The sequence below is a fragment of the Protopterus annectens genome, chromosome 4.part0 (assembly GCF_019279795.1).
Source record: "Protopterus annectens isolate FY-2018-M chromosome 4.part0, PAN1.0, whole genome shotgun sequence".
In the NCBI taxonomy this organism is placed as follows: Eukaryota; Metazoa; Chordata; order Ceratodontiformes; family Protopteridae; genus Protopterus; species Protopterus annectens.
Window position 1 is genome coordinate 83649209 of NC_056733.1, and position 27865 is coordinate 83677073.

The following is a 27865-nucleotide window of genomic DNA, read 5'->3' on the forward strand; positions in this document are numbered from 1 at the left end:
CCGTATAAATCAGTTTGCTGTACAAATGACATACAATTCTTTACAAAATTCCAGCTAGCTATGCTGGCATATGTTACACATCCACTGCCATACTTCTCCTGGCATCACTAGTAATACCTCACATCATCACAGGGGGATGTAGCTGTTGAAATGTTGTTCATTTGATATTGTAGATGTGGAGTGATTCAAGGGGCTCCTTTTCATTCGTGACTACAGTGTTTTAAATACAGTTTTCATATTTAGTCATAGTGTGGCACAGTCCTTCTGCCTGAAGAAATTAGCTCATACTTGGGAAAAAGTATCACCTGTTTGCCTGAAGGGTTTTGCACTTGTAGGTAATATGTACCTTACCACTTAAGATTGAATGTGGCCACTTTGCTGAAGTGAATTCCCACTTGTTAGATGAGTGTTTTGGACCTCATTATTTGACTTGCTTTACCTGCAACATTTCCCCTTCTTTGCTTTATTTTACTTCTTCTGCCTTTAAATTTATTATAATTTTCTTCATTGCTTTCATCTTTTTCATTCGTCTTCCTCACTTTTATCAGCTTTTATTTGCCATGTACTGTAGGTGTCTCATTCCTTTGTTTGCAGCAGTACAGCATGCAGGAATATGTCTTTCCCGTAATGCCACAAAATGTAGTCATAGAAGGTTTGATGTGCTGTTTTCAGTATGGAGAATGTGCTTACCACTGTGAAGTACTTGGGTTCATAAATGCATAGTTGCTGTTTTTAGATCTTTAGATCCCAGAATTCGTAGAGGAAAAGTTCACATGTGTAGATGGGAGCTGCTTCACACCGTGGCCCTAGGACAAGGAATTTCAACACTGTTAATAAAACTTGCTTTAGATTTTTTGGTTAACATTCTAGTTTAACTAAAAAAACTTATGGAGCCTTATACTGAAACCTGAGGCATCAAAATGAAGAAAATATTTACTCATCTCTGCTAAAGCCTTCTGTTCAGTAAGCTGTTTGAGAAACTGAAAGCAGACTGACCAAATACTTGACCCTCTTATGTCAGAACTCTCACTGTATTATTGCATGCAAAAAAAAGGATCACTCATCTCTGAGCATAGCTGTTAAAATATTTTTTTAAGAAAAGGCTACAGAAAATATATTAATATATTTAAATTGCCTGATCACCAAGAAAGTATAAGTAACTGCAAATTGTTGTACTACCCATCTGAATTAAATACTTTGAAGTTTTGCCATATGTAAGCGATAAAGCAGTTAAGATGGTGCCATTTTATTTGCATACAGATGTGCATACTAAAATTGTTACCTTGGTAACGGATGACTATTTGCCCTGTAAAAAAATAAAATAATGTGTTGATCAAGTTCTTAGACCCATCCTGGGTTCCCTCTGACATGCACACAAATACAATATTTGCCTCTTAAACTCCATTTTTATTGTTTTATCCCTGCAGCTGACCATCAGCTGCCACCAGCTCCTCTCCTTGTTCATTGGGTCTGCTGAACCCGACTTAGCATCCTCTGGGCAAAACGACCTATGTCTGGGGACGAGGAGGAGAGTAAGAATGCTGGTGTGGCATCATACTGCTACCAGGAACTGTGCCCCAACTCATGCCATCATGCAGCAGAATTGCCAATTCCATAATTGCTACTCTCTGGTGGTGCATGCAGACTTCTACTCATTTGCAGTGTCATGACTAAGCAGCTCACAGGTTATTCAGCCTTGAGCTTGCCAAGCTTGTATGCTGCTAGTTGTAGTGAGCCTGGGGGAGCTGATATCAGCCATTCACTCCCATCTTCCTCCTGCAGGCCCTCTAGCACCAGAGTGCTTTTTGAACATTGGTCGTTAGAGGTACAGTAAGGACTTTATAACTCTGTGACACAGAGCCACTGTAACTCCATTCTTTTAGTCAGTTTATCAATTGCACAAGAGTTTTGATTGATTTGTCTGCGCAGCAAGATTAATCCTTTCAAGTCATAGACTGAGCAGCCCAGCTCCCTGATTTGCTGCTTTACCAAGAACAATGGAAAGTAAAGCTTGGTAAGTTGATTATACTGCAAAAAGATTAATCTAACAGACTACAGGACCCAGATAATGTGCCTTGCACCATTACAGTGCATGTTATTTTGTGATCATTTTAAGGGATCTAGCAAATTAAGAACCTGCAGCATCAGGAGCTTCTCAAAAGCATTTCAGTGTCCCATGGTCACAAAGCTAAAGAAAACACATTATCCACCATCTTGACGTTCTGATAGATACTGCTTAAGTTTCAGTGTATTACCTGCCATTTATTTATTTATTTATTACCTGCCATTGTTTAAAATCAAATCTATTTTCCAGTATCAGGAATACACTAAGGACAAAGCACAGAAAATCCACATTTCTTTTCGATTAAAACCTTGATTAGACCAAATCCATGCTGCAGAGGAATAAAGACCTGCCTGTGCACTAGCTGCCTGCATTTGAATAGCATTTCTAGGTTCTGTGGAGGAGCTGCCTTGATGAGATGGAAGTAAGCAGTCAGCATTTCAGCCAGGGTGAAGGCAAGGCGTGTATGCATGAGTTTTTTGCTTTCTTTTTGACTCATACAGCTGATCTTCAGCTTGCCCTCATGTCCTGTTGTCATTCGCTAAGTCTTCCAGACCCAAATTACCCTCCCTAGCTAACCCTGACTCATGTCTGAGGCCATTGAGGAACTGGTGATCCTGATTTAACAGCATACTGCTGCTGTTAGTGTTTATTTTTATGCCCAGTCTTCTTTCCACATGCTCACCCTTTGAATCCTAGATGTTCGCACCGTGACTTGGGCTGAGTGCTGATATGTCGTCCCACCTTCAGGGGAACTCAGACTATACTCCTGTCTCCTTATGACACCTGTGCATCCACGTCCTCCACTAGAGATCTGCCACGAGGTGTGCCCGAGTGAGCACCATACCCATCCTCTGCTGGAGTTCCGCCATGAGGTGTGCATGAGTGAGCACCATACCCATCCTCCACTAAAGTTCTGCCACTCAGTGTGCATGAGTAAGTACCTTACCCATCCTCCTAACACCTTTGATTATTTATTTATTGCTTTTGTTGACTGGGGTAGTCCAACTGGGCTGCGGTAGCCTGTTTTCAGTGAAAGCCCAGGGATAAAAGCTCCACTTACAAAATAGGCAGTTTTATACAGAAGAGAGAATGTAAAGATTAAAATTACAATACAGACTTACAGTAATTGAAAGGCAGCTACACTAAGAGAAAATCTACAGTCAGTAAAGTATAGCCACATTACATATTAGTACAGAAGACTGGCATACACATTAGGGTTTAAAATGTCAGTTTGCAATTTTATTTTTATGGATAGGGGAAATGAGGTGTAGCAGACAAAAAGCAGAGAGGAGTTTCAGAATGTTTGAGTAGTATGTATACAGAGACAAAGTTGTAGTTGTTAGATGTGGAAGGTAGTGAGTATGAGTTGGAATTTTGCTAGTGGAAAAAGAAATGATGGGGTGAGTTGAGAAAGTGAATGTGGCAAATGGGTAGAAGACAATAGGAGATTTATACGGACAATTTGCTCTATTGCTGTTTAATAGGGATAATGCAAGTGTGTAAGGGTAAAGGTAGTCTAGAACAGGGAGATAAAGTAGCAAAGCCAAGTGTTTTTAAAATGTGTTTTTGCAAGTTTTTGAAGCTGGATAGGCTGGTTTGTTTGATGTTGATAGGGATGGAATTCCATCTTTTGGAGGCATAATTTGAATACAGGGCCAGACCAGCAGAGTTGTGGGTTTTAGTTATGGTTAATAGAGATTTGCCAGTGGAGTAGAGTGATATGCAGGAGTTTGTTTTCAGTGAAGCTTGCAGTGCAGGACAGTTTTGTGGTTTGTAGATTATATTATGAATAATTGCTAAATGGCTGATAGGATGACTAGAACTTCCACGCACACTAACTGTTTTGAGGCTAGGCAGTGGTAGGATTTTTAAAGACATGCAAGCCACTAATCAAAACTTGGTTGCCTGGAAGATGGAGGGGACTTTATCCATCTGTGTCATGGCACTGACAGGTTTGTCTACATGAGTTCTTATTGAATGGCACAAGCCATCTTGGCAGCAATATACTGAAAGCGTGTCAGTTCAGCTTGCCAATCAGGAGTGCTGGTATTATGGTCACTCTGGTTGAATTTAAGCATTCACTTGCAATGTGCTATATGTCCAGCTGCGAAAGTATTTGAAGCGATTGCAACAGGTAGAAGTTCGAGCCAGCTGTATACATTCGTCCATAGCTTGTGCCATCCCCTTTGCTGCTTCAAAAAATAAGATGGGGAAATATAATTGTCATATGTGTGGGTTGGATGGCAGATCCTAGGAAAATCCCCCCCTCAAAAAAAATTCAGACAGAAATTTCAAAATAACTTTCAGTGTGCCACTAACTTTTGATCTTGTTTCTGAAAATAAAATAGGCATTCTTACCCGAAGCCTTCAGGTAAACGTATTTCATAATCAGGACAGACTTCTCTCTTGGACTGTTCTTTTTAAATAGTACATTTATTATTTTCAGGGGTATTGTTTCTGTGCTGTGTCTGGACTTGCTTTGTAAGGATGTTTTCTTACTTTTATTTTATCCTTGCATATTACATTGTGTGAATGGATGGGTCCACGTTACAATGTAGAAATACTGAAATATCGAATCTCTAATTAAAATGATTCTCATACTTATCCTGAAAGTATATGGCTAAATTAAATTTCCTCATAAATGATTTCAATTTGGAAAGTGTGTCAACTAAATCAAATTTTCTGAGGGATGAAATTCGGACGTTTTTGAAACAGAAAAAAAGTGCTCATTAATAACATAATTGGTGTGGTTGTAAATACTAAATCCATTTTTGGTATTAAAAATGGGTTTGGTATTTACAACTATTTAGACATATACTTTCAGGATAAGCATGAGAATTATTTAAAAGACATTAGGGAAATTAAAACAATGAGAAAGAAAAGCACCTTTAATCCCCAGTTACACCCCACCCTTAATGTTTTGGAAAAGGTTATCACAGAGGAAATATGCCAACTTAAAAAATGCAACAAGCAAGTAAGTAATTTAAAGGATTCAGAATGAAAACTTTTTGAAACCTTATGTAATGACAGATCTATGCATATTATGAAAACAGAAAAGGGTGGGGGTGTAGTTCTTTTTAATACTATTGATTACAAGGTGATGTATGATATTTTGTTAGACACTTCTACATATGTATCAGTTTCAGTTAATGAAATTCATATAGGCTACCAGCTGATAAGACTCCCTCTTAGAAGAATATATGCTAGAACAAAGAATTACAAACTACATATATAACTTTATTAAGGTTGACCATCCTATTTTTGGAATCCCCAAAGTTCACAAATCTGTTGTGAACCCGCCATTTAGACCAATTGTGGCAGCAAGAGGGCAAAAATATACCCTACTGGGCTAGCCATAGATGGCTAAAACTTGTATATTTAAACACAGCACATTTAATTCAGGACTCTTGGGATTTTTTGGGAAGACTAAAAAAGGATCTTTGGTCAGATTTAATTTTTCTAACAGCAGACATTGTAGACCTGTTTTCTAGTATGAATCAAAATAATGGCATCAAATATCCAGGCTTCAGCTAAAAACACTTTATTGTAAGAAAAAGGTAAACACCTTCATGAACATATAGATCAGAGTCAGATGCGATCTATATGTTCGTGAAAGCGCTTTTTCCTTACAATAAAGTGTTTTTTTACCTGATGCCTGGATATGTGATGCCATTATTCTTATTTTGATTCTTGCTACAGTTGTTTTAGGCATCAAATAGTACTCTTTGGTCTTGTTTTTGTTGTTTTATACTGTTTTCTAGTATCTCTAGAGACGAAGGAATTTAAGATTTTTGTAGGAGCCTTAAGTATAGTAATTTTTCTAGCAATAACATTTATATTCTAGTAGAACTGATGAGCTTGGTTTTGGACTATATTTTCTTTGAGGGAGAATATTTCAAGCAAATAAAAGGGGTAGCCATGGGGCTTCTTGCACGCGTCATAGGCTAATTTACTCATGTTAGATTGGGAAACTGAACTAGTGTTCCACTCTGAATATTGGAAATATATAAACTTTTATGGGAGATTTTTGGACAACATTTTTATCTTATGGAAATATCCATTTATCTGTGATTTTGTGAATTACTTAAAATACCTCATCACAATTTTTAAAATTTACTTAAGTTCGACCTCAATAAAATTAATTATCTTGACACACAGATTTCTCATATCAGACAGGGTTTCAAATGTAATATTTATGGGAAGCCCACATTCAGTAACATGTATTTAGATTATATGAGCTTGCCACTCTTACAGTCTAAGAAAAGTTTATTAAAAGGACAATACATTCGGGCAGCAAGAATGACTTCCGATTTAGAAGAGCTCCCCTTAGAACTCAATAAAATTAGAGAGATGTTTTTAGCTAGAGGGTATTCCTCGGACATGGTATGGAATGTTAAAAGGTACGTAGAAATGAATAGGGGAAAAATACAAACCCCTCTTAGGTGTTGAGTTGGAAAAGAACAACCTATCTAAGGGAGAGAAAAACTTCGAAAGGGCAATGGTGGTCCAATTTTCACCACAAGCGGGTGATATTACAAAATCATCAGGAGAAATTTGAGTATTTTGAAAACCAATCCCAACATTTATCAGATTTTGGATTTAGAACCCTTATTTTCTTTTAAAACTGGGAGAAATTTAAAAGAATGTTTTGAAGGAAGCTCCAGGGAACATTTAGGGCTTTGACGACACGGTACTTTGAAATGTGGGGCATGCCCACAATGTAGTTTTATTTTGGAAGACAAAAATGTTATGCTAGACAATTATTCTAACTTTAGAATTGAACTAGCTAGAGGTAATTGTGCAAGTAAATATGTAATTTACTTTGCTAAGTGCTGGAGATGTTTGGCTTTTAGGTGGGGAAAATTGAACGCAACTTTAGAAAGAATACACTATAATATAGCAAAGTGCAATGAAAATAGTACACTGTATAAACATATTAAAATGTTCCCCACACACAAGAAATTTCTGTTTGGAATTTTGGAAAAATTAGACCCTGAGACATGAAGCTGTTATTGGAATATAAAGAAGTGAAGTGGCAAGTTAAACTTAATGCTTCTTGTCCACCAGGTATAAATAAAACTATTTCCATTCGCATTCTATTAGCAATAAAGGCAAATAGATGGTGATTATCAATTTGGAGTATTTTTAGATGTGAACAGTGGGTTTATGATACTTTATTTATTGTATGTAATGCTGTGCATTTTAAAGCATTTTAAAATATTTTCATTTGCAAAGGAATGGAGACAGGATGGAAAGAGTCCAAGCTTGCTTCTCATTGGTCAATTGTTCGTCTTAATTGTAGATGGTATATATTTATTTATTTTACATTTGTTGACTGGGATAGTCTGACTGGATACTTGTCCATTCTCATTGGAGGCCTGGGGTAAAAAGCTCCATACATACATACAGAAAAACTGTTACATTAATCAAGTTAAAGCACTGTTACAGATACAATACATAGAATAAAAGTCATTCATTCTGTCATATATAAATCTGATTTGTTATAGAGTAACAATTAGGAAGCAATGTAGGGGTGGCCAAAAGACCTCTTTAGCACATGTTTATATTGCCAGAGTTAGTCAGGATTAGAGCAAGGACATAGCCATTGCCCTTTAAAGTACTGTTTTAGATTTTTTTTTTAATTGGGTTAGAACGGGTTCTGAAGAAAGCTCAGCAGGAAGTGAGTTCCATGTTTTACCAAACAGAGTTGGCATATAGAGAGTCTCCAGATGAGTTGTTGCTTTTGAGGGTTTGGACTAGTAATTTTTTGGATGAGCGAAGTGTCTTGAGGTTGCTGTAAGGGGGTGATAATGTTTGTAAATATGGGTGTGTTTTCAGGTTGGTAGAGCATTTTATGTGCTACTATTAGCTGATTGTACTGAAGTTGGATAGGCAATTCTAGCCACCCTAGATTCTTTAGGTTTAGACACTGGTGTGTTCAGTATGCTGCAACAGTGGCAAATCTAGCAGTATGATTAAAGCAGCTAGAGAGTTTATTAAGGTCTGATTTACTCAAGTTCGTGAAGAGAGGGGATGCATAAAGAAGGGTGGAAAGTAGATGTGCACAGGCAATTACTGTTCTAGCTAGTGGAGTGAGGAAACGTTGATCTTGTATAGTGAGCCAAGTTTTTTATTAACTTTTTTAATAGTTTGATAATATGCATATCAAACTTGAGGTTATTATCAACTCTTACACCTAAGAGTTTGGTACAGGGATCTGGGACAATGACAGTGCCATTGTTAGATTTTATAGTAAAGGTTGGAGCGGAAGCTTATATTCTTAGAGATTGTACTTTTAAATAGATTCTGATGAAGTCCAAGTTAATGGACAGAAGTGCTTAATCATTTAATATAACAGTGCTGCCAGTTTCCTTTTTGTTTGGGGGTTTACTTTTTGTGAAAAGTGCTTTACTACTAGACTGCTTCGTACTTATTGTTTACTGTAGACGGTTGTACTGATTGGGACGGCAGCTTGTGTTACTGTTTTGTACAGTATATTTTGATTTGAGTAATACATTTCACTGTAGTTTACTACAAAGAAATGTGGTTCCTATGGGTGCTGGTTGTGCTCCAAATGTTCTCCAATATTGTTTTATATTAATGGGGAAAAAACAATGTTTTTAATTCCAGGTTTAATTCCTGTCGGGCTTTCTATTGTCAATTTTTAGATGACTTTGCATTTTCTGGGCAACTGTTCAACATCACCACATAGATGTATTAATTTAAGTTTTACAACTTTGTAAAGTTTACTTACAGTTATGATTTAGGTGACATTAACAATTAGGATGTAAGCAACACAAAGAGATTGGGGTTTTGAATATAATACATTATAAATGTACTTATTCAAACTCATTTTCACATTGCAACAGTTTCCACATGAAAAACCTGAAAAAGAGCCTTATTAAAGGTCAGATGGCGAGACTGGCCAGGATGATAACTAATGAGGAGACTTTGATTAGTGAACTTCAGAAACTTAAAACATGTTTTAACGAAAGCATATCTAATTGATCTCATTAAGTGAGTACATCAAAAAAAAAATACTTGACATACGTAGGAGAAATATTTATAAACCTTTATTAGGCACAAATAATGCTAATCCAGTTAACAGAATATTGTGTGATGTTAAATTTCATAGATGGATTACTTCACCATACAGTACAGAGAGTTTTAAAATTGTTGATATCTTTAGAAGGATATTTTCATCATTAACCCTAATTTAGAAGGTAGGATTTCATCCCATCCTGCTGTTAATTTTAGAAAGTGTCTTAATATAAGAGTAACAGTATGATGCAATGTAATAATAAAAGGGTTGGTACCTTTAAGTGTGCAACTTGTATTTACTGTCATTTTATACAGGAAGGAGAGGAACTGAATATAGGTGGTATAGTTATAATGCTTAAAATACACTATGATTGTAAGAGGTTTAATGTACGTATTGCTCTAGCAGATGTATCCTGGACATTATATAGGTAGGACAGAAGGAACACTATGTAAACAAAAACATAAGTGGTGTAATGTAAAAAATGCTTCAGCAAATCACTCCCTGGATTGTATGCATTTTAGCGAGTTTTTATTTGCTGTTTTGGAGCAGGTTGAAAGAAGCCCAAAAAGGGGTTATTGTCAAAATAATAAAAAGAAAAAAAAACAAATATTGTGAATTGACATAGCAGCTTAAATGTGTGTAAATCCAGGAATTAATGATAATTTGTCATTTAATAATGGTTTTAAAACTAGGGCAGTTTTATAATAATAATAAATATATTATTTTTAACTTTTTATTATTGGTCTAAAACTGTGGTGACCCCTAACTGGGAAAAGCCGAAAGAAGAAGATTATTGGTCTAAAACTTGATGGATTTTTTTTTAATAGTGTGTTATCAAAACATTAATTTTATGGAAGTACACCTTGCAAAGTACATAACTGTATTAATGAAAATTGTAATGTGTGATCTTATAAGGTGTTTAAAAGATGGGTCAATGTAATAGGTGTCTAGTTCTGAGGAAATATATTTACTATAGGGTCAGAAATGCTAAACTCAGATTAAAGTTTTTGTTGGGATTTGCTGGTTGCAGTATGTTCTTTTGGCTATTGGTTGTTTGTCCATCTGTTTGCCTGTTCTCTTGGTTCTTGATTGGAGCTCTCCCAGTCTGAAAAATAAAACATATGCCAAAAAAAAAAAAAAAAAAAACAGTAAAAGTTAACAATTTGGGTAAAATTAAGTTACTTGTTTGTCACTACACTATCTGGATGTTTGCAAAGAAGAAACTGGAGAAGCTAAGAGAAATTCAGCTAGAAAAGCTGAAGAAAAGTCTCTGGTGGCAAGCACCCTTGCAGCTGTAAAGCAAAAAGCAGTTCAAGTTTCAGCTTTTATTACAGGAGTTGGCTTACAGTAATTTAGAGGAAATATAAATCCAATACATTCAAAGGTACTTAAATAAGTGAGATAACGGAGAACTATATATAGTCATAGCAAAAAGCAGGAATTAATAGAAGAGATGAGCTTATAAAATTGCAGAAATCAGAGGGTCATCGATTCATATGTTAAGTACTAGGCTTTTGGTCCATTTTAAGATCAGCCAATTTCCCTTTTGAAATGAAGGAAAATTGGCCAAATATGAGGCTTCTCAAGAATAACTGCTTCATAAAATAAAGTAGTAAAGTTAAAAGGCAGCGAGAACACACACAAAACCTTAGATTTTCTGCTGTGACAGAAAGAATGGCGGGAATAGATTGCAACAATTGTATGAAAGTACAAAGAAGGAACTGGACTGGTATTCCACAGCAAGATTTGTTTATTGAAAGTAGATGCCGTGTGTATGTTCCAAATCTGGCCATGAGGAGGCAGCAAATACTTGTATTAGTAAAGATGCAGTCAAGCCAGCAGAAAGAGCTGCTCATAACAAACTTGTAGCAGAAGGGAAAAGTATTAAAAGTAGGGGACACTAAAGTATCTGTGGAAAATGATTATTCCTTGTACACCAGCCAGGAGAAAAGTGGGTTTATTGTAAAGGTGCAATTTAGACATGAGAACTGTGCTTATGCTAGAAATGGGTAAAAAAAACTGGAAGATTGTTGACCTGGTTAGATTTGTGGGAGGACTCTAAAGCTTAATTCCCATTTTGTCATTGATGTTTAGAAGAACATTAGAGTGAGTGAAGGTAAAACTGTCAGAAAAAAATACATGTGTAATAAATTTGACTAAATTGTATTGTAAAATAGTTCCATGCAATATGTAAAGGTATTTTAAAGGTGAGGGGACTCTCAGTGACTGCAATTTATGTTAATGATACCAAAGTAAGGATGTACTTTTCGTTTACTGTAATGTACCAGAGATTTGTACTAAAATAAGAAGAAGCTGATATAAGCAATATAATGTTGAGGTCTTGGTCTGCTGGGGGTAGATGAAGGGGGTGGGAGGTTGGCATAATGGTTAACGTGTTTACCTTATAAACCGAAGGTGCAGGGTTTGAGTCTCACATGGGATAATTGGCTAGGCTTAAAGTGGTCCATAAGGGCAGTTAGGCTGATACTAATCTATGAACCTATGAAAAGCATATTGCATGTGTATTAAAATATAATAATTTATTTTGTTTTTATACAGGTGGATCTACAGACTTGTGTTCTTAGTTTATGCTGCAGACAAGGTGAAAAATGTTTTAGGGAATAGCCTAGAAAATGGAAAGCAAGAAAAGTTGGTAGTCTTCTAGGGTAACCATTTGAAATGTTGGGACCCACTTCAATCAGTCCCGAAATAATGTCCGAAAAAATGGACTTCCATATATCCAGTTTGCGATCATAATTTCTTAGAATATTCCCTTTTCTCTGAAGTATGATAATCTTGGCATTGGTATATATAGGTTGTAAGTTGTGGGGGAGCATGCCTCCCACATCAGGGGGTGCAGAAGGGGACTTGCCTTCCTACAAAAAATAAAAAAGTTTAAAGAGCAATGTTTGATATTCAGTCTTCTCCTGTATTTTTGGCCTTTTTTTCCTTAGTGTGTCTGCGCTCTGTATTATGAGTGTGAACATTTAAACAGGGAGCCAGGATAACTTTTTCTGTCAGCAAGTGCAGTTGGAGGCAGTCTGCATGTGCATTCAGTTAATCCAAGAAGTGTTTGAGCAATGTACTGTGATCCATTTGTATAACATCATTAGTATTTAAAGGGGAACTTGCAAGCAGTGTGCTGAAAATAAGTTTGACACTGAGGGAAGCGAATACTTTTACAAGTAGTTGCATTCCCAGCAATTTGAGTACTTCAGCATTAAATGTAACAGTGCATAATTTATTCATTTAAGGTTAACCAGTTCACTTTTTCTTAAAGCTAAAAGTCAGTTAACTGAGAGAAAGGAAGTTGTTTCTTCCAAATCTGGGAGGGAAGTAGAAATAGGATGAAGATAGATGATATCTCTGCAGAAAGGGGACACAGGAGCTAGCATGTACTTTCTTGCATGATTAAATATGATTTTGGAAATCTGTGGGTGCGGCAGTCTATTTGGGGCAGCTTCCCTATATGGAAGAGGATGTTCATGTGTTTGCTGTGAGTTGAAAATGGTTGGGGTTTGAAAATGTATTTTTTTTTGTTTGCTTCTTGAATGTCTTTATTGAAGTGAAAAGTGTAGGAAAACATGTTCAAACAAATGAGAAGCAACTTCATACATGATCAGTCTGCCATGCATTAGTGTATGCATGTAAGCTGCAGGTTGGAAAGATGTATTCAAAAGAACTGTCATGCAGACTATGTAAAAATAATAGCTTATCAGAATGTCCACCTTATCAATTTTTACATGGAATGCAAATGGCATTTACAGACATAGTCAAAAAGCAGAGTGTACTAACTTATATTAAGACATGTGTGGTACAGATGACAGTGATAAAGGAAACACAGGCACGCTTCACATAATGCATTCTCTGCAAAAGAATAGTATACATAATAGACCATACACCAATGTCTCACCAGTCAAGCCCCTAAGGCATAACGCAAAACCATCTTGGTCATAGGTGACTCAATTGTGAGAGACACACACGTCCCTCTCACCAGGTTGGACAAGGAAAAGGTCATAATCAGCTGTTTGTCAGGTGCTAGGATCTGCCACATCACACACGCAGTCAAGTCTCTTAACAACAGGCACTGTTATGACTCCGTCATAGTCCATGTTGGTGTGAACGACTTGAGATGTACCTTCCTGGACTATATCAAGGGACAGATGACTGAGCTGTCAGATTATGAGTCTCAGGCAGTTATGGTCCCTAGCCTTAAACAACATTTTACCTTCAACTAAGATGATACCTCACTGCAAACAAAAAATGATTGACTTTAACAATTAGCTTAGTTTCTGGTGTCATTCAGAGGAGATCCAGTATCTGTTAGCCTGGGATGATGTGGTAGACAGACCTTGATGATTGCCAGAGATAGTCTTCATCTGTCACCCCTGGGATTTCAGTTACTGGCTAAGGCTCTTGCAATCCCCATAGTGCCTTTTTAGGCGATGCACAAAATTCCAGATGTAAAAATACCCTGTAAAAACAACTTCTGGGTTATGCTGCTAAACACTAGGAGTCTAAACCAGAAACTGCACTCACTGGAAGCAGTCCTCACCCTGGAAGATACTGATATTTGTGCAGTCACTGAGACCTGGTTTAAGGCTATGGAGACCACCCCAACTATATCAGGTTATATTTCCTTTCACGCATTCAGACCACAAACTGAAAGTGTGAGAACTAAAGGAAGTGGTGTATCAATATTTATTAAAAATAAATACACCTCTAGATGGGTTAAACAGCATGATTTCTTTGAATTACTTCAGGTGCAATTGACTGCAGATAAGACCCCTCTTCAACCATTGCCAGCTATAGGACCCCCTCCCTGAATCAGGGCATCTGCTCAGCCTACTTGGATCTGTTTGAGTCAGTCAGGATACAACCAAACACCCTGGTTTTGGGTGACTTTAATTACCCATCCATAGACTGGGCAAAGTATACATGTTCTAGCTCACTTGTCCAAAGGTTCTTGGACTTCAACTCCAGTGCCCTGGACCAGCTGGTTGACACACCCACAAGGGGCTCAAACATCCTGCACTTGGTGCTCACCAACATGGGCGACCGCTGCACCACCCCAAAATGCGTGGCCATCCCTGGTGAGATCTGATCACAAATCAGTTTCACTAGAAGTAACTGTAACACAAGACCCCCCTCCCAGCAACAACTAGACTAAAACTTCTCCAAGGCCAGTTGCAACAACAATTAAACAATTTATTGAAAAATGGTACTTGAAATAGTCAGTAGCTAGTTCAGATCATGTACCAGTAAAGACCAAGATAAAAATGCATGGTGATAAAGTAAAAATGAGACACTGATTATTTCTTACTTATCTGTTAAAAACAGAGAAGTTTAAGGGATGTAATAGTGAAACTGAGTCAAAAGTTAATAAAGCTAGAAATTTCTTTAGGAGGGATAGCTAGGGAGTCGTATAAAAAGCCAGTTTACTCTGTCTTCATTAGGCCAGTCATTGAATCTAATGCCCCCTTTGGCATGCATCTCTCCAGACATGCAATAACTGAACACCCGTAGAAATACCTTCCTGTACAAGGCCTGAATGACATGTCCTACATGGACTGATTCATAGCCCAGTCATTGTACTCTGTGTCCTACAGACTGCTAAGAGGTGACCTGTGTCTGGCATACAAGACATCCTCAGACCCAGAACTGATGGATTTATTGCACATCACCAAGTCAAATGGCATCAGAAATATTCTAAGGATCTACACCTTTTATACAAGTGGATTTAAGGGACAGGTATTTTTCACAGAGGGTACCGCTGCTGTGTAACTGACTTCCTATCCATATAAAACAAAGTTAATCCCTGTCCATATTCAAGCACAGCTTAGATCTATGGATGGAAATTAGAACGTTTACCTTAGGACCGCTAACTTTACTACCGATGGACAGAGGCAACTCCTCTAATTAATCCCTTCCAGTTATCTCTGGTATGATCCCTGTTATTCACATTAGAGATGATATAGAATTATCGACCATGGGATGGTTAAGGCCAATCTATAACCAAATGGGATAAATTATTTCTACCACAAAAAAGTGAAATTGGCTTGGTTTAAAATGGTAAAAAATAAGAAAGAAGTAACAGGAATTACTTATAGGGGTTGACAAAGGTTAAGGTGTTCCAGAAGAAAGGAATTCTCTCAGAACAAGAATATGAGGAGCAATTGCTAAATGCTAAAGGGATAATAAGGGAGTATTTAGATAAAATGCATGAGTTTAGAAATGTTACTGTTAAGCAAATATTTACGACGAGCTCCAGAGCACAGAAAGTCTTAACACAGTGACTTGGACAACACAAAGTAGAAAAGATTGATGATAAACTTGTGGAGCCTGTGACAAGAGAAAAAAATTAGATTCTATAGTGGTATTAGAGATATTTTGGAAATTCTTTGAAAATTTGTATTAAGCAGTGGAATTGGACACCAAGAAGGGTAGAAACAGAAGTATTTATAGAAGGAACAAGATATAAGAGAAAATTATCTGTGTGTGTGTGTGCATATATATATATATATATATATATATATATATATATATATATATATATATATATATATATATATATTCATGTAGAAGTTTTGAAGTTAGTAGGGAAGAGGGCAGTAAGATTGGGAAGGTTTAAACAGTGTTTTAAAAGAGAGGACAGTATCAGCATCTTAAAAGAAAACTGTGATGGCTGTATTACCCAAAGAGGGTAAAGACTCTTCATACCTAGTTCATATGGATCAGTTTCAGTTTTAAGCCATGATTATAAATTGTTTATAATAGCCAAGAGAATGGCAATGGTGTTGCCAAAGTGATACATATGTATTAGTGTGAGGGGAGGCCAACATTTGGCAGCACCAGTAATATAATGATAATTCTAGGCTCGGATATTTCAGTCCGAGTCTCATGACCATTTTCACTTTGTCAGTACTCTGATAGCATCTCCTTTCTCCAGTAGGGCCATATCAGTTTATTCTGGAGTAAATTTGTAGAAACCCATCCAGTCATCTAGTTTTTTCCTGAGGTTTGGAAGGTGCCAAGTTATAAACCTATCCCCATACCATGTTTTATCTGTTTTATCTGTTTGTGAAGATTTAGGTCCCTGATTCTGGTATTAGTGGAGATGTTGGACTTGCAGAGTAACAGGAGGTCCAGGACATTTGGGTCTGTAATGGTACCGTAAGCAAGACAGAGATCTCTCCTCAGTCTACACTGAATAAAAGGATAATGCTTCCAGCTTATCTTGCTAGCTCAGGGATTTTAGGCCTGCAATGCTTTGGGCCTGGAAACTTTGGGATATTTATAATTGATAAGTTTAGTGAAATACATCCAAGGGGGCATTGTACATGATAGTTATCTAGATCAATGCTGAGTGTAAGGAAGTGATTACCTCTTTAATAATCCATTGGCCATTGTCTGGGTTAAATACAAGGATTTCCTGACAACCATTGTTACATGATGGTCAAAAGACAGGTAACCTATCACCCCAAATAACCAAAGTCATAACTACATTTTTGTTTTGTAGAGGTGTGCTTTGTAGGTAGTATGAGAGGAGGGGCTAACTGCTAAAAGTGGTGGTGGTAAACTTTTTACCAGTTAGAGCCTATTTTAAGTAAACCAAGTATATACTAGGCAAGTTCATTGTGGAGGGTTTGGGTGTTATAGGGTGACTAAAAAACTGCTAGTTTGCAGTCATCTTCTAAGTTTGTTAGCCAGAGGTCTTGGCTCTCTGCTTGGAGATCTGAGAAGTAAACACCAAAAAGGAGAGATCCCAACACCAAGTCCTGAGAGATACCACTGGTAACTTTCATACTTTTAGATGAAGCACCTGCAACTTGCACTGTGGATTCTGTCTTTCAGTCAATTTAATATCGTTCTAACTATATGCGGGTAAATGTTTAAAGCATTTAGTTTTTGTCTAATGACAACAAGGGGAATAGTGTCAGTGGCTTTAGCCAGGTCAAGATACCCACTGTGCACTGCATGGCCACAATCAACAGCCTCCATAACCCTTTTGAACAAATTTACCAGATTAAATAGATTGGTTTTGTGAATGGTAGATCCTAACTGTTCAGAGTCAGGTCTAACAAGATTCTTGATACAACAGTTTGAGGTCAGTTGTAGTATGATCCCTGGCTTTCACAGATGAAACTTGTTAGGCTAAGTCAATAATTACCCAGGCCAGTTGTGTGGCACAGTTATGGAGGGGCAAAACTGCTGTGCACGAACAGTTTGAGTGTATCTGCAAGGGCATGTTTAACATCATTAATTAAGCAGTCATGTATATTACCAGGTCTCATGGAGGAAGTATTTTTTGGTCTTGGTTAGCACTTTCAGTAAATGATATTGAGAGAATTGTTAAGAGTAAGGGATTCACATATTTCTGGGCTGTGAAAAGTCTCAGGGCGAACTTGGCACAACATTTATTTGCAAGGATAATGGCAATGCCATTTGAGTCAGAATAGGAGTCCCCAATAAGAATAGGTTCTGAAAAAAAAATTTTTTTCTTTGTTTTTTTTTTTGTTTTCTAATATAGCTAAATAAGGATTTATAATTAGCTTTGGATTCAGATGTCAGTCTAAATTCATGGCCCTCTTTTATTGGATCTGATGGTGTTCATTTTCTTTTTGTAATGTATTTGATATCCTTGAAGATGGTCATTTTTTGTAATGTGTTTGATATTATCGTTGAGAAGATAAGTTTTGGATTTACCATAGAATTTAAGGAGTTTTTCTTTTGTTGTATAGATAATTTATGGTGGTTGACCACCAGGGTGATTTGTTTCCGAATTCCCATGATTCTTGATTCTGGTAAGGACTGCTAGCTCTATGCATTTTTCTAATTGGGTGTAGAATTCCTTCATGAATCTTTCTGCTGTATTAAGGTCTGGGGAGGTGCAGTCATAATTGAATTTTGATATTTCTTGATATTTCATCTCATGGGAGAGAATCAAGTTGAGATCCAGAGGGAAGCAGAGTATAAGAAAATGCTGTTATTGGTGTGTCTTGATGGAAAGAATGCATTTGATAGTATCAGATGGGATTTTGAGTACAGCAATGGTAACATTTGTGTTCCTGATGGAATAACAGGGTTAATAAGGAGAATATATGAAGGGTTGGAGGCAAAAATTAGGATGAGAAGGTTTCTCTGACAAGCTGTGTTTGAACAGAGGAACCAGGCAACACTTATATTTAGAATCATTAACAAAGGAAATAAGGAACTTGTAAATTTAGTGACTGTTACTGTAATCAGGAAAAGCTAGCCTTATTTGCAGGTGATACTGTGTTGTACTTGATAAATCCATCAAAGGAAATTTCCATTTTGTGGAACATTTTGAGACAGTTTCATATCTTTTCAGGATATAAAATAACTATAGCAGTAAACTGTGCATCCTCTCATGAATTGGTTCAGCAGTACCTATATTTATGGGGACATAAGATGACGCATTTAAACACCTGGATTAAGGAGGAGTCTCTTATAACAGCTAAGGATATGTGGGAAGAAGCTAAACAAAAGATGATGCACAAACTAAGAAGCTGGAAGCTGTTGATTATAGATAGTAAGATGTAAGTAGTGAAGATGTCTGTCCCTTTATTTTCATATACAACCAGAAGAGAAGTCTTGGATGATGATTACTAAGGAGTTGAATTAATTTATTTTCTGAGGGTTAGAAGCAAGAGTTAAGTAGAACATGTTGATTTTCTCCATAGAGAAAAATGGCTTTATCATTACCTGATTTGAAGGGATACTTTAGAACAATGTAGATAATGTTCATATCCAGAACTCGAGCAGAAAGTTATAAATCAAAGTGGAAAGGAATTAATTGTGATTAAAGGGGAGGGAGAGGGGAGAATTCTGTAAGTAAAGAGGGAGGATGCAGGCTCTTAAGGAGAATAAGAGCAGCCATACAAAGTATTATATGTATAAGGTAGCAGAACGTATTCTGTATTCATATAAAATATGGCAAGAGATTAGAAAAGATTGTGAGTAGAGATTGGAAGGAGAGTTTGCAGAGGAACAGCTGGGAGAAACTATATGGCTACTAAGTAAGCAAGTCTAAAAGGTTTAGGTTTTTTTTCATGGAAGTGTTTGGATAGGTATTTTACACCCCAAGCAGACTAAAGAATTTTTCTTTTTGTGTATGTCAAATGCTAGATGTGTGATGGGAGGGAGAGAGAGAGAGAATTAATTGGGAAAATATTTTTGGGGAAGTAAGGCTATGGTATGTAATAAATTCCCTGCACAGTACTTTGTCAGAAATGTTTGTGGAGCAAATGATTTCAACTAAGGAAATGATTCTTTTGATCTGAGTTACATAATCTAAATTTGAGAGAAACGCTAAGGCTTCACTAAGTTCAGTGCTATTGGCTGACAAAAAAGCAGTTACTAGAAAACGGAAATCAAACTTTAAAGAAGCCTTAGCTTAATACTGATTATTGTAAAGGAGATAAAGGGACTGGAGGCAAGATATTTAGAAAAGGCAAGGCGGAGCAAATTACATTGAAATAGAATTTGTGAGAATAATAAATGTAGAACAAAGTTCAGGAGACGGATTGAAATTTAAGGGAAGGCAGGAATTGAGCAGTTTATATTGTTAAAACAAAAACATATATTTTTCAAAAAACATGAAAATGATGGAAATGTTTCTTTTTTTTTTCTAGTCTATACATTCTATGTATGTATACTCATGTTATTTAAAAATGTCAAATTTAGTAATGTTATTTAATGTAGTATTAAAAATATGGATAGCTGCATGGCTTATAAATAGGATGTGGCAAGTATCATACGGCAGTTGGACAGATGAAATTCTAAGTTATAGTTAGGATGCCCCATAGAGTTTTGCCTTGGACCCATATTTGTTTAGGTTGTATCTTATTAATTTATCATCTGGAGTGTTCAGTATTCAGATGACTTGAAAATGGAGAAAACTGATTACATCTGTCACTGATACAGTATGTTTTTTTTTTTTTTTTAATTTGACTACATCGACCAGTTGTGTACAGGAGAATAATGTGAAACAGCACATCAAAAACTAAGCCTGTGAGATTTTAGGAGCAATAGATTGAAGGGTGAACATTTAATACAGTACATAGTGACTGAAAATGTAAATTATGTTAAGGATGTGGGTATATGGATAGATCCAGCTTTGAGTTTTTCTGATGAGGATAACAAAGATTTATAAAGTCAAATAAGAAATGGTGAAGTCTTTGCATTAAATCCAAACTAAAGCCTGGAAATTAATGAAATCTTACAAGAAAACTAGCATGAGGAAATGGAGAGAATACAGCAGAAATGTATTGCGTGCATCCAGAGTTATGAAAGTGTCATTATGAAAGATTAAGTCGTCACCCAGTGTCTCATGTAGATGTTTAAGAGGAGATGTTAAAATGGCATGTCGAAACAACTACTTTTGGGAATTCTTTGTTATCAAAGAGCAGTAGAGAAGAATTGTACAACCTGTGTAGGAGATTATATAGGAGGGAAAAATGTAACTGATTCACTGAGAGAGTAACTGTTGCCTGGGATAGACTACCAAATTATATTTAAGCATTAGTTTAGATATTTTAAGAACAGTTTGGTCACTAATTATGTGATGACTCCTCCTGTATATAAGCAGGCTAAAAGGGTATTATTGCCTGTACCTGAAATATTTATATGTATGTGTGGGGTCTATATTAGAACACCGAACATTCAAAATGTTGAGTGTTCTAATATCGAACCCTACCAATCGAAAATACCAAACATCGAACATTCAGAACAGCAAATTTTTTCCTAGGTAAAAATTTGCTGTTCCAAAACACATACACACAACACAAGCACACCAAACAAACAGCAATCCATATACACACACACACACACACACACACACACACACACACACACACACACACACACACACACACACACCTAAAATCTTACACCTAACCCTACACTAAACTATACACACACCACTAACTATCCACCTCCTTAACCCAAACCCTAACCCTAACCCTAAGGTCTGTCACTATCGCACACTCACCTCACCCATGCCCTAAGCCTAAATCACCTAATCCTCATGTCCACACAGTCGCACACATACCTAACCCGCACTCAATCGCACACTTTGAACCCGACCCGTAACTTTCCAACAGAGCGCTGAAAATACCGAAGCAACAGAAATGGACAACCAAATTCTTTCCCTAGGAAAGAATTCGGTTTTCTGCTTCAATATTTTCAGCATTTGCTGAAAATGGGTCAATATTAGAACACTCAACATTTTAAATGTTCGGTGTTCTAATATAGACCCTATGTGTGTACAGTGTCCCTGTCTTTCTGTCCTTTTTTTTCCTAAGCTGCTAAACCTTAGACTGTGTGCAGCTTGGGGAACCCTACTCTCTCAGGAGGATGAGTTCATAGATCAGCTCCATCCTGATCTTTCTGCAGGACTCCTCTTAGGTGGGTGATTCTGAGATTTTCTGCAGTTTGGAGAGTCGTCACTGTGGATGGTAGTTTCCACATAATGATCTACTGTACCCATGTAGTCAAACTTAGATCATCCCCTAGAATAAGATTCACTGAGAAAGCAGGCAGACACTGTAGAACTTCTGGAGTAGGCCAGTCCTCTTTGCTATGGAGTCTTAAAACGTTTGCCACCTTCAGAGGAAAAAACAAATTTTTTCCCACTTCTTCCTTGTTCCAAAGCAAGTAATTATAAGCATTTGATCATTTTTAGTATCACTATTAATACATAGAAGTACTAGAGATTAGTACTTGTAAATATATTAGTCTGCAGCAACTTTTTTTTTATTTTGTTTTGTTCATTTTTTTAACTGTAGAACCTCATTAGGCACATGCTGCTTTTCATGGCGACCAGAAATACTGTCTGGTGAATCACTAATACATTATGTTCCAAATGACTTCTGAAAGGACTTTTATCCCTGGTATAATAGGACATTTGGATGATGTCAGTGGATATGATGCCTGATTGTATCTCAGTCTCTGAGGCTTATGCAGGTGTCTCTGCACCTGTTAGGCCTTATGGAAGTCATGATCTTTTTGAGTTCTGTTTCTACACTTGAGGAAAAGTATGCTGCAGTCACCATTTTTCCAGAGGCCTGTTTTTGATGTTAAGCACTTGCTCTCAGGGTCTGGAGGGGTGTGAATGATAGGAGCATTTGCTACCTGTATTGTAACTAGTCATAGAGTCTGATGGTTGATGCTCTGTTAGACAGTTGAGGATCTTACTTGACAGGATCCCTTATGCATGGAAAGTGGAGCCCCGAGGAAGGAGGGGGCTTCATATAAGTCATCTGGAGCTAAGATTAATATTTTTATATTAATATTCAAATGTCTGAAAGGGGAGTTGAGACAGCCAAGCCATGGTGTGGTACATGAGCAAACAGGGTACCACATGCAAATAGTGCTGTACATATGGAGGATGTAAGCCTACTAGTGGACTGTAGATTGAGGCATTACTCGATTTTCACAAACTGGGAAAGTGAACATGCTCAGTAACTATCTGACTTGCAGATCTAGCTCTGTCCTAAAACAAAGGTTAAGGGAACCTTGTCTCCTCATGATGTTCTAGGGCCTGGGCACCCTGAATAGTGTTCTGTTGCCACATGGGCGAATGCAGTTTTTATGTTCTGTTCCCTTTGATAAGGAGGTGTGTAGCAGGTGAATGGCAGTGTCCGTTCACTGACGGATAAGATTTCTCTGTCTCTTTCCATCTTTCCTTCTCACTCAGTGCCTCCTACCAAGATTCAGAGAAGTCCCAAATCTCATCAATGTTGCCCAGTGGTGGATGAGTAGGTTGTGATTTCAAGCTGTATGTTCCATGGCAGTTCAGAAAATTATCCCTTTGCAAATTGAAAATGTCCTCCTCAGGTGGGTAACTGTATTGTCTTATGCTCCCACATGGCTAAATGGCTAGGTCTGGATTAACGTCATTGGCTTTTTTTTTCTTCTTGAAACAGTAAAATGCTTTTAATACAAAATGTGACCATGTTAACGAACGCTAAACAGACAGTGGAAGAAGTCTTTTTTTAAACAAGAAACACAATATTAAATCATCACTTATGACATAGACAATCTTACATTTTTCTAAATGAAAACAAACCATATTGGCATAATCCCAGCTGCAAGCATTTTACATCACAAATCATACTGACATAATCCTAGTTGCAAACATTGTACATTACTTATCTACCCAGTCATTGTCAGTCAGACATGACATAGCTTATTCAAGTCCTGCCTTCATTTAAAACGAATTTCCTCCCCTGTATGTATTGCTGTATGTATTGTTCCCACAATTCTCATTTTTTCCTATGTAATTTGCTCTACCCTTTTCTAAAGATCTCAATTCCAGTTTGATGTCTGTTACTATCTGTGCTACTTCAAGTAAAGTTGGTTTATACTTTGATTTCTGTTTATAAGTAATTGCTTTTTATGGCAGCTACAATAATTAGATTCAGCAAGGCTTTACTATGTCTAGACAATTCTGATTCCGTATCCTAGCTCAGAAAAATAATTTACCTAGCTACACCAGTTTGCTCACCCAGCATCTCTGTCAGAGTAGTCTGCAGGGAATCATTAAAGTCTGCCAATTAATTACACCCCTAGAAAATACGTTTCCAGTTATCTCTTTGTTCCCCATCACACCTTCAACATTTGCTGTCTACCTCAAGAAAAATTCTCTGGAATCTGCGTGGGGTATAAAAATATCTATGCAAGTATTTCCAAGTAAAAATCCTAAATATTCTAAATTTTGTTGCATATTTGAAAGGAAGATGTATATTCCCCCATTCTTTCTTTGTGAATTGCTTATCCAATCTCTCTTCCCAATCCTTTCTCACCTTCACCGATTGATTCTTATAGTTATTGTGCAATATTTTCTATATTCTATTAATTACTCCTTTCTTAACAGCATTCCCATTCTATTACCTTTCCCTCTCTAGTTGTTTGCTCCCAATGCCTTAGTTCCTTTGCCAGTTTTTTCCAACAAATTGCAGCCCCTGGAGAGATTTGAAACTGTCTCAAAATGTTCCACAACACTGTAATGTCCCTTTCTGGTTTTGTCAGGTATAAAATATCTGCAAATAGAGCCAGCTGTACATGACTACCATGCAAGTTATATCTTTAATTTGCGTCCCCTATTCATGCCTTTGGCTTAATATGATAGGTTTTTCTGTGTTAAGCAGACTTTAAAAATAAGAGAACCCTGTGAATGTACTAACATTTTCCTTTAACAAGTAAATGGTCAGTGTGAGTTGAGACGTCTGCAGCTGAGGACAGCTGCACACTCTGTTCTTATGTTTCCATGGAGATAATCTGACTACAGGTACAGGCAGTAAATTTCAAGAGTTCTGTGCATTGTTTGCTGAGGGAATCTTAAAATTAAAAGGTACAAGAGAAAACAGCTGAGTATAAAACAGTGTATAATTTAGTTTTACTTAAAGACCGCCAATATGTTTTTTTTCTTAAGACTAAAAGTGAATGTCTTCTGAAAGCATACACAATGTTTTTCACATCAACATAAGACAGGAGCATACAGCAATTAGTGTAAGTATGGGGCACAGTCTAAAACATGTACCTTATCATGGATAACCTTAATTTTAAGTTAGGTAATGCCTGTGGGTGCAGCTGTCAATTTGGGACAATTGTTCCCATCAGGTGGATGAAACATCATTATTTGAAGATCTGCATTCTTTTGCGTGTTTAAGTTAATAGGTTTTGTGGTATTCTGGAGGTGTGTTTTGTTTTTTGTTTGAGGGTTTTCAGTAAAATAAAAGGTCATTAAAAGATGACGGGTCCAAATGGATATGACAAGAAACAGCTATATAAAAGATTAACCTGCCGAACATTTTTGGTTGCATATAGAAATAAAGCTGGAAATAGACATTTAAAAAAATTTCATATATTGGGTTGGAAAAATAAATTCTTATCTCAATGGCTACACACTCTATATTATTTTGGAACATGGATGGCCTCACAGGTACAGACAGAAAGATAAGCATATTGAATTATATAAAGAAATGCATAATGTAAATAGCAGTGCTACAGGAGACTCACTGAAAACAAGTGAGCATGTGAATTTGATAACGGATGGATTTTAGGATGGATATTCCAAAGGATATCTGGGACAGAGGAAACAAGGAGTACTTATACTAAGTGTTAGAGGAGCTCCTACAGTGATAAAAGAGGAAAAAGACATTAATGGTAGATTTATAATAGAGGCTACTAGCAAGGGAGGGGGAGGAGGATTACCCTGGCATGTATTTTTATACTCCAATCAAACTTCAAATAATGTTTTCCTCAGGTAGTTGCGAAATGATGGAACTGTGATGTGGAAGGAAGAGGTAACTAGGAACATAAGTGTTTGGAGTGTAATGAGTTGGCAGACTACTGTGCCCGAAATATTTGGTGATCAAATAGGTGTAACTAAAGAAATTGTTTAAACTGGGATAAAGGATCTGAATTGCCTAGTCATAGTAAGGCCTTAAGTTTAACTGTGGTACCTGCCAAATAAGCAGTTTTTAGAAAATGGAAGTTAGTCTAAACCAACTATATCTGAAATATTGAATATTGGAAAGGCAATAAAATAACTGGAACTGGGATCTTTAGAAAAGGGTAACAACAAATTACGTAGAAAAAATGGAAGCTGTGTGAACAGTAGACACAGAATACTGTTTCTCTATTCCCCACTGTTTTGTGACCATGAAGTTAGTATGCGTGTGTGAATATATGTATTATATTTATCGCCTCACAGTAAGACGCTGTCCGGTTCGATTCTCAGCTCGAGCGTCTTCTGCATGGAGACGTGCGTGAATGGGCGTACCTTCGTTGAAGGTTGTGCATCAGGCCTGGCAAGCCGGTATGTAAAAATCAACTACCAATCATTAGCGGACCGGAGTTCCGCTGTGGCGACCCCTAACTGGGAAAAGCCAAAAGACACAAAATATATATATATATGTATATAATATCAAATTTACAGATACACGTATATATTTATCTAGATAGGTATGTTATATACACCGATAAATATGAGTCAGTGGGAGTCATTGTTTTGGTTGAATGTGCAAAATAAAGCAAGTTCCTTAGATGACCTTTTGAAAGATCAAACTGGCTTTTTTTGCTGGTTGCAGCTATTTGTGGGGATCGTGAGTTTGCCCTTTTTGCCCTTTCTGCAATACAGTGAGATCTTGCATTTGATGTATGTAATTTGCAGGGGGTGATGGAAGCACAGCTTTTATTTATTTTTTTAAATAGTGGTATACATTAAGGTTCAGTGATTTGTGATTTGATGTAACAGCATATAGATACACACACACACACACACACACATATATATATATATATATATATATATATATATATATATATATATATGCACATGTATATGTACACACATATATACACACACACACATATATGTGTGTGTGTGTATATCCTTTTTTTTAACAGCACCTTCTGTTCTAGATTTTACTAAAAACTCTATCAGTGCTGGTCTTTGTCTTATGGACCCCCCCCCCCCCCACTTTTTTTTTTTTTTTGCATATACTCTGATATCAGTCCTTGATAGAGAAGGCAATCTCTACCCTGCAGTCCAAATGAATACTTGGCATCTTCCCATTCTGTTGCCTTTCCCCCTCTAATTATTGGCTCCCAGTACCTTGGTTCTTTTACCAGTTTTCTCCAGTAAATTCCAGTCCCTTTTGTCTGTTCTCTTTACTCTTAATTGCAGTCATCCTTATCAGTAGAATCTCCTTTCTCGTCCCTGTTTGGCTTTGTTCTTAGAATACTTTCTGCTACTTTAAGAATATAATATTCTGTTTGGTTATTGTTCTGCATCCAGAATCTGTCTCACCTGGTTTCTTCAGCTTCCCCTGTTTCATCATCATCATCATCCTTTTCCAGTTTGAGTTAAAGCTTTCTGCTTGTGCTATATATAGGAGCCTTAACTGTGTAGCACTGAAATACCCCTTCAAATCAGGTAATCCCAAACCACCTTTTTTTGTTGAAATGATCTTATTCCACTTGACTCTTGCCCTCTTCCCCTACCTGATAAAATCCTTCAACTCTTTATTAATTACTGTCCATAACTTCTCCTCTGGTTGATATAAATATGCCTGTGTATGAAACTAAAGGAACTTAAAACATTTTCACTACTTTTATCTTGCTATATATCATAAAACAGATCTTCCAATTTCTAAGTTTTTGTATTATATTTTGTTTAGTCTCTTCTTGCATAGCCTTGGCTGCCATAACACAACCGTTTTTAATCCAAATCATAAGTACTTAATTTTATCATATAACCGTAAGTATGGGTTTTGCTGAACCAGTTTGTGAGTACATAGTTTGCAGCTATTGCCATTGTTTTGTCTTCATTAATTTTTTATCCTAAAAATACTTGAAATGGTTTCCAAATATTCCAAAACACTGAAATGTCCTTTTTCTGTTTTTGTCAGGTATAAAATATCTGCAAATAAATCCAACTTTTCTTGATTACCATACCAATTATATCCTTGAATTTCTGAGTCTGTTTTCTTTGCCAGTGGTTCTAAATATAATGCAAATAAAGGGGAAAGAGGATACCCCTTGCCTGGTTCTTCTGGTCAAACAGAACACAGCGAGTACCCCCCCCCCACACACACACACACACACACACTTTCATTTTCACATCAGATCCACCCAATATTCACTTAATAAACCTTATAATTTTATCAGGGAATACAAATACTTCCATTGCACTATTCTCAAAATCCCAGCTTACTCTGTCAAATGTT

General features: G+C 36.8%; 1 protein-coding gene across 1 annotated transcript in view; it reads left to right on the forward strand.

Annotated features, from left to right (window-relative positions):
- The window catches only part of LOC122800215 (UDP-GlcNAc:betaGal beta-1,3-N-acetylglucosaminyltransferase-like protein 1), a gene marked incomplete in the record, with an annotated part of 1890971 nt that overhangs the window by 1049282 nt on the left and 813824 nt on the right, over nucleotides 1-27865 (forward strand).